Below are 11,701 nucleotides of genomic sequence, written 5' to 3' on the forward strand. Positions count from 1 at the left end.
GATTCTTACTGGGCAAAGATGAGGGTGAGAAAAAACTTCCAAAAGGTGGCTCTTGGGCTGGGTCCTAAAGGCCAGGTGGCAGACCGCGCAGGGGGCAGCGCGCACAGTGGCTCAGGACGTGGCTCGGGGTGGAGTCAAAGCATCGGGGCCGCCCTGGCTCCACTCACTGCTCTCCAGCAATGTGACCCTGGACAAGCCATTTAACCGCGCTAATGTCTCATCAGTAAAATGAAAAGAGGTTTGGCACAAGGATTAAATAAGCAGAACCTCTGCTAATACAATAAAGGTCTCCAACTGTCGCCTCTTTTCATGTAACTAACAAAGAAACAAAGAAGATATGTTGATGTATTATTCACAAGACTTTAAACAATCAAGTAGAAATTTCCCCTCCATTCCTCATCCTACCGTAACTCCCACAAGGAAAGAAAAAAAAAAAAAAAATCACATCGCCTCATCCATTTAAAAAAGTACAAATTTTCAAGAGAATAAAAAAGGACCAGGGGTGCTAAGTTATGATACAGAGCTGAGATCAGCTTTGCTTTTCCTACAGCTCCTGAAGAGAAGGAATGTGACTTCTGGCAACAATGTATAATTAAACATCACTGAATTAGCCTCACATGTCAACATTCAGAGGGACTGCAGATCTTGTTACAACAGAATATACTTTGTTGTGTATCTGATAAAATATTATGTTACTGTAACTCCATTTGTTAAAATAATTGCTCCTCCATTCCCTTAGTGCTTCCTATATTAACTTTATCATTTATCACGCCCTGTAAAGCAGGTACTTTTTTTTTTTCCCCCGGTTACACAGATGAAAGACTGGAGAATTTGCTCAATTGTACTCATAGAAAGGATCCCACTAGCCAAAAAGCATGTGATTGGAGGCAGAGACCAGATAGAAAACTAAATGCAACAAAGAGTAGAAATGGATGGGAAGAGAGAGGAAAGCTCTGGTGTTTCAAATACGAGCTTGGCAAGACTTGGTGACAAATCAGACATAGGGGTTGAGGGACAGAAAGGAAGTCAAGTCAGAAATCTCTAGTTGGGGTAGAAGTTTCAGTTGGGGAGACTGCAAGATTGCCATGAACTGAGTTAGGGACTGCAGAAGGAAGACATTTGCAGGGAAGGTGAGAAAGTTTGGTTTGCTGAATTTGAGGATGGGGCACCACCCACGTGAAGCTGTCTTAAGATGTTAAAACTCAGGAGAGAAGTGACTGTGAAAAGAGTAACATTAACAGAGGACTTTACAATTCACCAAGCGTTTCAACATTATCTTAATTCAAAAAATCACAGAATTGCAGAGCAAAAAGTCTTAGATTAAAAGAAACAGGCTCAGGGACACGTATTACCTGCCCAAAGTAATTCACTTCTTCTGACAAGATAATATGGTACCAATATGTGAAACCAAAAAAAAAAAAAAAAAAAAGATTTTTTTGAGCTTTATCATGGTCAGTTAAATGAAAGGAAAAGGGGAGTGAAGAGAAAAGGAAATAAAATAAGCAACAGACACATGCTGGCGCCGTGAGAGTCAGAGAGGCCTTGCAAAGGAGCAAGCATTCCCCACTTACAGCGCCTGGGGCACGCCACTCAATGCCTAGCACAGTGTCCAACACACAGCTAAGTAATGTCCACTCAAGACGTGAGTGAAGAACTGAGTGCCATGGGGACGACAGAGAGACACCTCTTAGCTCCAGTTCTCTGGGTACCATTTCACACTATTGCTCATTACTATGATCCAAGAACTGTGCTAATAACTTCACATATATCATATCATTTACCCACATCACAGTCCCTTAACATATACAATATATTTTAAATATTCATTAATGTATAATATTAAATTATACAACGTAATTCATATAATAAAAACATTAAATATATACAACATATACAATACTACTATTATCACCCCCACTTTACAAAGGAGAGGAAGCCTTAGAGAATTAGAAAAAAAAAATTAGCCAAGGTGGGGTTTAAAGACTGTACACTCTTGATACCATATAAGAAAGCAATATAATCCTGACTCAAATTTTTAAACATGCTTTGCCCCATACTTGAAGAGTAAGACCCTAGAACAAAATGGACATGGTTCCTGATTTTATGGAGCTCAGAGTATAGTGTGGGAAGAGAGACAATCAAATAAGCATGAAATGGTAAATTCTGGTAAGAGCTATAAACGACTAGGATATCAGGAGAGAATAATATAGGAACAAACTTTAGACTGGATGATCAAGGAGAATAAATCAAAAGCATAAATACAGAAACAATCACCTTCTTTTGGGACCAGAAACACTCCTGGTATCTATTTATATCCACCAAACAAATATTTTCTGAGGCAACTGGCTTTGTCTAAATCCTCCTCTGAATAAGGTCTGATTTTTGTTTCTTTTTTAACGGGAAGGGAGAAGCAGGTTTGTATATGGCCTCTCCGGCTCCAGACTCTATGGGCTCACTGGCTGAAGGATCACCCCCTTTCCTCTTTAGCTGGGGGGATCCATCTTCCTAAGAGTAGGTTGGTTTTCTTGATAAAAACATCTATCCCTTCATAACATGCAACATAAAGATTTTTTTGAAAATAAAAATACTTCTCAGAGATCATTAATACTTTTCAGGGATCATATATTTCAACCTTGTTATAAAAATGAGACAGACAAAATGAATCATTCGGAAGACCTAGAATCAACTCAATCCAACGTTTATCAAGAACCTACTGGGAGCCACCGGGCACTGTTCGTGGTGCTGGAATATTGGTTGTGTGCAGGGAACACTAGAGGGCACACGAGAGTTTCAGCTTTCAGGAAAATCTGCACAGGGCTACTAAGGAGTGGGGGACCTTGCAAAACCAAACAGAAGCATGTGAACACCAAGTATCTGATGAACAGAGCAGAAGAGTACAGAATAGGAAGCAGAATGACCCTTCACTGAAGGGATCTTTTTGCCTTAAAGCTGAGAGGCAATCCTAGTGTCATGAGAGATGTACTGACCCGGTGTTCCTGTAAAGATGTGCAAGTTAGGTGTTTGTTGCACCCTAACACACATGACTGAGGGTTCACCAGCTTGGCAACCCTATGAGGTAGGCGAGACAGGTATTATTGCTACAAAGGAGATGGCTAAAGCTCAGAATGAAGTTGCCTTCCTGAAGTCACACTGCTTTAAGTGGTAAGGCGGAGTCTAGAACCCTAGCATTCAGGCCTAAGTCTGGGGTTTACTTCAATATTTGAGTCACATGTGCATCACCCACAAACAAACAGGCTTATCACTGGGGAATGCTTCCTAGCTCCACTTTTCTTTGTGTACTCTTATAATACAGAAAATAAGACATCTTGCAGAAATGCAACTCATAGGTAGGAGCCACAGAGATGTGGGAACCATACAGACCTTAAGAATTAGGCTTTTGGGACCCTAGTCTCCAAATTCTAAAACCCAACTGAATGTAGGCTGTACCATCAACTTAATAATATTTCAAAACAAGGAGAAAAGACTACATGGAATATACAGATGAACTATGTAAACCAATTGGAGAGTTGGCAAAATATGATTAAATTAGCTCTTAGAAGTGAGAAAATGGGTGGCGATCAAGTGTAAAAGATAAAGTATAATTTAGAATTGGAAGTGATCTCAGAGATTAATGTTTAGTTATTTTACAGATGAAGAAACTAAGGCTTGGCCCTGTCAGTGTGTTACACAAATAAGGTGGAGCAGACTGGAATGCAGGTACTGATTCTTACTCCAGCGGACCTTCATGCAGCCCCAGAACTATACGTATAACTGTAGTTCTAATTATATACGACCTTAGAAGATGGTGCAGTGTTTGACCCTGTCTCACACAGATACCAGACAGCTTCAAATCTGGCTGGCAGACGTGGGAGCCAGAGGCAGTGAGTGACCAAAGTGGTCCAGTGGTCCTAGGAACCTTTAACCTGATGGAAGGAAAATCATGAAGCAAGGCATAATTTATAGTATAAATGACTACGGAAATCAGTGACTTTTTTTTCGCTTTTGTGACAATATTTTAGAATGAATGCAAATGGTTCTGGTTCCATCACCAACTATGGGGATTAAAAGAAAAGTGTTTTGTTCTTCTTTTCAAGCTAGACATAAATGCTGATTTACAAAAATAAGGTGATGAGTCTGTCATGCACAGATGGATTCTCTCTATTCCACACCTTTAAAATAGGAAAATCCTGTAATGCATGTAAAATAAGGTGTGCATGACTAAAATTTGGGGATGTGTCTGGTGAATAAAATAAGATATAACTGTAAGTGAAAACTTACTTAGACTTTCTGTAATCTGACTAGGACAAACTCCAATCACATTAATAGAAAAACACAGGGTTAGATATTGGTCAGGCATGACGTTTCCTCTCAACCAGCACTTCTAATCTTCTAGGAAACACCAAATTACAGGGAAGAAAAGGGATTATTGTAAGAACTAAAGTAAAAACAGATTTGTAGAACGTTTTTTTTGGGGGGGGAGCGGAATGTAGAGTTGGTAGAAAGAATTTGAAGGAAGTTGTGAAACCTTCCTAAGCCCCGGGGTCCCCAGATTTGTTCGCTAGGACCCTTCCCCATTCAGCTTGTTAAATGAAACTCATTCAAAACCACAGGATTCAATGCAAAGATTTCAAAGTTGACAGTCTGTCCAAGAAAAAAATTACTTTTCAAATCACTGTGTTCTAATGGTTAGAACTCCCTAATACTTGAAATTTAAAGTGCATTGGCTAGTTTTACACTGTAATAAATTTAAGTTTGTGCTTTTTATTGCAATTAAGACCATTTCCTACACCAAGACACATCAGTAAAATACATTTTTTCCCCAAAATAAAAAGTAACTAAAAATCAGGCTAAAAAATTAAGTTACATCTTACACATAAAATTCTTCTATTGCATAGAGCTCTATCTGAGATACAGATATCCTAAGCTCTCTTCCTGCATTTACTCAGTGTATCTATGGAACCAACAGTGTGTCATACTGGAACAAACACACATGGTCCCTATCTTTAACACTGTTGTGGAAAACTCAGCAATTAGTGTTCTAGGGCTGACACAGTCGTGTAACTCCTGCCCATGAAGGGGAAGGAGTTTGTGAGTGGAGAGAAAGTAGAGCTCATATGTGGCAGGCAAGAGTAGAAAATAATGGAACTGACATCATTCATCTGAAAGGATTTGCTCTCATAAGCCGTGGGAAGGGCATTCCTGTGGACAGGGAGCTGCTCAGATGCTTCACATACAAATGACTTTGCAACACAACCGGGCCACACGCTCATGTCCTATAAGCCCACAAATTGACACTCCAAGGGAAATCAGATTCAATCCCAGATACAGATGACCCAAGGGACAATTTATAAACCGACGTGTTCCACCCACAAAACTCCAGAGGCTCAAAGACACACAACCTGCTACCACTTCCTTCACGGGCACACTCTGCTATGCCCCTATCCTCCCCTCCCCGCAGTTTGCCCACTGGTATTTGGTTCAGGTACGGAGCTCTCAAAACGTAAGTACTTCAGTGTGTATGTGAAGACAAATGAAAACACAGGCAAGAGGGCACGTGGACATGACTCTGAGTGTGGTTTCAAAGTTTACGGGCTAATAAAAAATTAAGCCTTACTCTCCTCTCCTCTTGAAGAGTAAGTCTCCCCATTATTCTTTTCACACCCAAACTAAGTTGTTGTGTCAATGACAACAACGTTTTCAATAACAATAGAATGAACATATTTTGAAAAACTAAATATAGGGACTTCCCTGGTGGCACAGTGGTTAAGATTCCACGCTCTCAATGCAGGGGGCCGGGGTTCGATTCCTGGTCAGGGAACTAGATCCCACGTGCACGCCGCAACTAAGAGTTCACATGCCTCAACTAACGAGCCCGCCTGCTGCAACGAAGACCCAGCACAACCAAATAAATAAATAAATATTAAAAAAAAGAAAAGAAAAACTAAGTATAAATCACTAAGCTCTATTAATTAACATTTTTCATCCAGTGTCTACTGAGCACCTACTCTGTACCTGCTCTGAGCAAAGGAGATAAATAACAAGCTCACAAGAAAGCTGAGGGGACGGTCAACAACCAAATATGATACAATGTAACAACTGCCCAGGGAACAAAGCACAAGTGTGCCTTCTCCTGAGTGGGTCAGCCCCTGCCCTTATGTTGTAAGACGTCTGCAAGGGGTGTGAAGATTTATCCAGGAGGTAACACTCTCACTGGGCCTTCCTGAAGGCGAGTATTAATCCGGGGGAGGGGATGCGGGGATGCAGGAATGCCGGGCAGGGTGCGAGCAAAAGGCACCAGGCAGGGGGAAACCACTGGGGCCGGGGCTTGGAAAGGAAGAGGAGAATGCTTAGATGACGGACCCACACCTGCGGTGGAAGTTGCTAAACATTCGGCTACAAAGTAAACTTGTACCTATAGTAAGTAACTCTTTAAGTAAACTTCTCAGTATGCACAAATTATCTGCAATTATTTCAGGCTAAACTGATTGCCCCCTCCCGTTTCAAAATATTTACGCTTTTATAACTAGTCATCAAAAGTTACAGGCGTGTTCTTAATATTAAAGGGAAAAAAGCTTCAGCTGGCAACTGTTTCCTCTGATGACCCTATAAAGCTACGTTCAACTATACTTTATATCAAAATGGTTTAAATCTTAAAAGGTCCTGATGAGAAGAAGCACAATCGCAACCAGTCAGTTCTTCTGCCCACCACTCTAGATAAGATTCCCCCCCCCACCACGGTGAATTTCAGACGGCAAGTTCTTTACAATTAACTTCGAAGAACACATGTTCACCCCCTCAGTATTCTTAAAAGTTCCCCCAGTCAATGGGTCGGGAGTAAAAGAGCTCTAACACGTGGTCAAATAAACCCAAACAGAAAGGGAGTGAGTTTCTCTGGGTCCAACGTGCTTCTCTAGCATTCCAGCAAATTGGCTCGAGTTGTCATCTTGTAAACGTTTCCCCCACTCTCATAGGTAGGGGTGACGCTGATACATCATCTTTGGATATGTGGAAAGAATCGAGTCACTCTGGGAGGACCGACGCCTTTTCTCGGGACCCGAGACGCCGGCCCACGGAGGGGGCCCGGGAGGCAAGCCCCGGCCAGGAGCCGGAGCCGCTGTCAGGGGAGGGACGGAGCGGGGCGGAGAACTGGCCCGGGAGGAGATCTGAAAGAAGGCTCGAGCCCAAACAAAAACAACCCAAAGTTGAGCGCGGCAGAGGGAGCAGATTGGGCGAGACCATTCACGGCTGCCCATTGGAGAAAAGGGAAAACAGAGTCCCCCAATCGCGAGCGGCGGGGCTGCTCCCCTCGTGCGGCCGCGGGCCGGCCCGGCGCTGCCCGGCGGCCGCTACCGCTCCCTTCCGGCGGCGGCGCCCACTGCAGGCCCCGCGCCCCCCGGCCGCCGCCGCCGCCGCCGCCGCCACCGCGCCCCTCCCCCGGCCGTCCCTCCACCCGCGAGGCCCCGGCCCCGGCCCCCGCCCGGCCCGGCGCCCCCGCTCCCGCCGGCCCGCCCCCAGCCCGCCGCCCCTGCGCCCCCCGCACCGGCGCCCGCCCCCCGCTCACCGCCGGGCGCTGCCCGCTCCTCCTCGGGGCGCGTCGAGGCACCGCCGCCCCGCCGTTGCGCTGGGGGGCCCGCGCTGCCCGGCGACACTTCCCCGTCCCCCAAGAATATTAATCACCAAAAATAATTCCAGAGAAAAATGGAGAGCAAAATCCAAGATGGCGGCGCCAGCCGCAGCACCGCCCGCTCCATCCGCTGTCGGGAAATGAGTCCCAGCCGCGGCCGGAGCCCCCCGCCCCCACCGCGCCGCGCCGCGCCCCCGCGCCCCCGCGCCGCGGGCCTCACCTCGCCTCTCGCGCGGCCTCGGGGTGCCAAAGGCAGCCGCTGGCCTGGTGGCTCCGCGTCCCGGGTCCTGGCGCCGCGCGTGCCGCCTCCGGTGCCTGGGCGCCCTCACCTCATAGCCCCAGAGCCTCGCCGTCCGCGCCGCAGACGCGTCGCCGCCCCCGGTGAGCCGCTCGGACGCCGCCCGGGAACGGTGGAAGGACACGAAAAGGAGTGCCCGCGGCCAGGCGGAGGGACACCACTTCGGATCGTACCGCTCTGGACGCCTCTGTTGCTTTTACGGGACCAGGGGTGGGGGGAGGCGGAGAAACCCGAGAAAGAAATGAGTTCCCCGCCGGGTGCTCCCGCGGCGGAGGAACAAAAAGCGAATTTTGAGAGGACGAGGTGAGTCGTTGCTTCGCTTCTCTCGCGGCGGAGGGATCCGCGTTGAGCAGTCGGCAGGGATCCCTCCGCTCCTCGCTGCCCTTTAAATTGCGGCTGGAGGCGGTGCCGCCGCGCGTCCCTGGGGCGCCACCCGGATCTCAGGTCTCCCTACGTACCCCGGCCCCGCGAGGCTGCCTTCGACTCTCGGTCCCTGGCGCAGCTGCACCCACCGGGGACAGCCCTGGGGAATGGGCAGGCTCCTCGCCCACTGCGCCTCCCGGGTGCGCCTAGGGGAGGCGGCCCCACGGAGGCGAGCCTCTTTGTTGTGGGAATGGGTGTTGTTGGAAGCAGATACACCCTTAAAGACCATGTGGGCAGCCTGAGCGTTCCACCGCGTAGTGTGGGAGGGAGGGGGGAGTGAGCCTGCATTAATTGGGCCACTGGCTTCCTAGTGTCAACCGGCCATTTCTTGAGCACCTACTGTGTGCCGGGCTTTCCGAGAAACGGGTTTTTCCGCTTCTCGCTCTAGTTGGGCAGTGCCGGTACCAAGAATGCAGCTCCCTCCAGGAGCTTTAGGCTGGTAGGGAAGTTGCCGAGAGGCTCACACGGGCCAGGTGCTGCCCTGCTGGGAGGGTGCGAAGCCTCGCCCTTTGGATCCTGCAGTTGATGATAATGACTACAAAATAACGATGAGAGTAACATGTATTACAGCCTTTACTGGAAACCAGGCACCGTCCTCAAGCTTTGGTGCCCTATCTCGTTTACTCCTTACAACGACCCCCAGGAGGTGGGGACCGTTTTCCCCATTTTATACGTAGGGAAGCTAAGGCACAGAGAGGTTAGGTGATCTCTAAGACAGCCAGTCAGGGCTTGAGCCAGAGCCCTTACCCAGTACTCTGGTCAAAAGCTCAGACGTCAAGGAGTTGAGGTGGCCACAAGCTGGGCAGATGCCTAAAGGTCTCCCCCAACCGGAAGAGTGGATTAGAGTATGTAAGGAAAAGGGAGTGGTGAGGAAAGGTGAGCCCAACAAGTGCAAAGGCCCTGGGGGCCGGATGGGGGAGGGGTGGTAAAGAGCCTGCGGCTTCCGGAGGTCCAGCGTGGTCCTGCAGAGAGGAGGCGGGCAGCACAGGCCGGTACTTCTATTCCCGGAAGAGACCCACATCTGCCATGGTTTCCTGCCATCCCCAGGGCCTGGCACAGAGTAGGCACACCAGAAAGGATGCTTCAGTGGAGAGTGTGGATGACCACAAGGTCTGTGGTCCAGTGAACACCAACCACCAACACAAGCGCTTACCCCATTTTCCCTCCTCCTTGACCTTGGGTGGCAGACATGATGCTTATTATCCCCTTCCACAGATGGGAAACTGAGGCACAGTGATTTGCTGAGGGCATGTATCTAACAGAGGTGAAGGGAGGTCTAGATCTTACAAAACAAAGCTCCTCCCGTTGCCCTCGCCCTCCCCCCTGGGGAAGCCCACCTGGTGGGGTTGGTGGGTTTGGGGGTGCAGAGCCTTCACCACCCTTCCGGTAAAGCAGATGCAGGCACATGGCCCTGCACCCTCTGCTCTTTAAAAGCCTCCGGGTCATCTGTGACATCAGAAATTGCCTTGCCACGTTCCTCTCTGCAAGCACAACTAACGAATGACTGCTTTCGTTTTATTCGCTTCTGATTTATTGCTAAACTTTCTTTCCCAGATTTTCATAGTGCTTGGCTCCAAATACTCAAATTGCATCCCACTGAGACTGCCTTTGCCACCCTGTTTCCTCACTGGATGCCCAAGGGAGGAGAACACAGTGCACACTACAGCCCTGTGTGGATCCCCCTGGGTCTCGGTGCCTAGGCCCCAAGTCCAGCCATGCCTGGGCAGCCCTTCACAGCCCCAAATGTCAATGTCTTCCCCACTCCAAGCTTTCCAGAGTCCACCCCGACAGGGAACCCTGAGGCTGACACCCAAACCCTGACTCTGAAAAGCCCCCAGACTCCCAAGACATTGGCACTTCCATTCACTACCCCTAACTGCCCAGCGCCAGGCCAAGCGTTCTGGGTGGAGACTTGCAAGGGAGCAGGCTGGGGAAGGGCGGGGGTGGGGCAGATGGGCGAACCCAGACACAGGTTCCTCTGGCTCCCCGGTTCTGGCTCTGTCCATCCCCCATCCCCCCTGCACTGCTGCTCCTCCAGCCTCAGCCGAGAGGCCCAGGGTGGGCCGGAGCTCTCTGCAGAGCCGAGCTGGAGCTCAGGACCTGGATGGGGCCGCGCTGAAGGGAGGCCAAGGCTGAGCTGGGAAGAGGCCACAGCCCAGAGCAGCCCTCCTGGGGGAGACTGGAAATTCGACTTCCCCACAGGGAGTGTGGCCAGCTGGAGGCCTCCTCCTGCCAGCTGGCAGAGGAGGGGGGATGGGGGACAGGAAGTAGTGTGGCCAGGCACCTGCCCAGCCCCCACGTGACAGGAGCCATTGGCGTTTACACTGGGAAGCCGCTGGATGCCCCAAGTGGAGGTGCTAAGCCACAGAGGCCGTGGGACCCCACCAATCCCGGACAGAAGGAAAGGTGACGACTCTAAAGAAAGACTGAGTTGGCGGAAGGGGCCCAGGCCAGCCCCGGAAGTGCCAGGAGTGCCAGCCCAGCCCGGAGCTGACCTGGGAGCCACACCCTTGCCAGGGTGTGGCCTGAGGCCACAGAGTCTCTTCCATTCCCCCCAGTAGGGCCCAGGGGCACCTCAGAGACCTGATCCCACCAACCCTGCATCACTCTCCAACTCCCCTTCAAATCCCAGGTTCACCCAGCAACTGGCCGGCAGGGATTTACTTGCTGGAATCCTGTGCCCACAGCGGGGTGGCCCACAGGTCTTGCTGAGCCCAGGATTCCAGGCTGGGTGGCGAGTGGCTTCTCGTTGTTAAGTGATATCTTGGCTTTCAGACTCTGCACTCGTGTCTCCCCCCAACTCCGTCCCCCACCCCTGCCCGGAAGGCAGAGCTGTTCTGATGAAAGCAGGTGCCCGAGTAGGAGGCGGGGGAAGAGGGCCGGGGACACACCCAGGATGATGCGGGGGACCTGTCTGGGTGGCTGTGGCTCCCGCGCCACCTGCCTGAGCACTGCTACGCCCGCTGCACCATCCTCACCCCTCCACTGCCCCCCCCTTTGATAGATGAGGAAGGGTCGAGTGACCTGCCCAAGGCCAAGTCAACAGAAGCAACAGCAGCCAACTTTATGGCAGCTGTGAATAGGGGCTTGGCATGAGTCTGACCCGGGTTTGAATCCCAGTTCCACAACTCACCAGCTATGTGATTTGGGGCAAATGATGCAGCCTGTCTACACACCAACCCCTCAACTGTGCAAAGGTGCCAGTCCTAAGTAGTCTCATTCGTAGCTTTAAAATCGCTTATGTACTGAAGATGCCCAAAATCCCATCTACAGCCTGCATGTCTCTGAACTTCTGACACCACACTTAGGTGTTTAATAGGCATTTCAAATATAGCAAGGCTAAAATTGAAAACACA

At 49.7% G+C, this 11,701-nt stretch overlaps 1 protein-coding gene across 7 annotated transcripts in view; it reads right to left on the reverse strand.

Annotated features, from left to right (window-relative positions):
• KMT5B (lysine methyltransferase 5B) overlaps positions 1-8,538 on the reverse strand; it is a 54,242-nt gene extending 45,704 nt beyond the window's left edge. Inside the window, exon 1 of one of the 7 annotated variants that reach the window (XM_081239278.1) lies at positions 7,845-8,538. The gene's annotated coding sequence lies outside the window, so the exon portion shown is untranslated. Of the gene's footprint in view, positions 1-7,561; positions 7,729-7,844 lie in introns of those variants that run through there. The other 6 variants (XM_081239281.1, XM_081239279.1, XM_081239280.1 and 3 more) reach the window with 6 other exon arrangements.
• Between the last annotated feature and the right edge of the window lie 3,163 nt (positions 8,539-11,701).

The sequence above is a fragment of the Mesoplodon bidens genome, assembly GCF_964165515.1.
Source record: "Mesoplodon bidens genome assembly, chromosome: 7".
NCBI lineage: Eukaryota > Metazoa > Chordata > Mammalia > Artiodactyla > Ziphiidae > Mesoplodon > Mesoplodon bidens.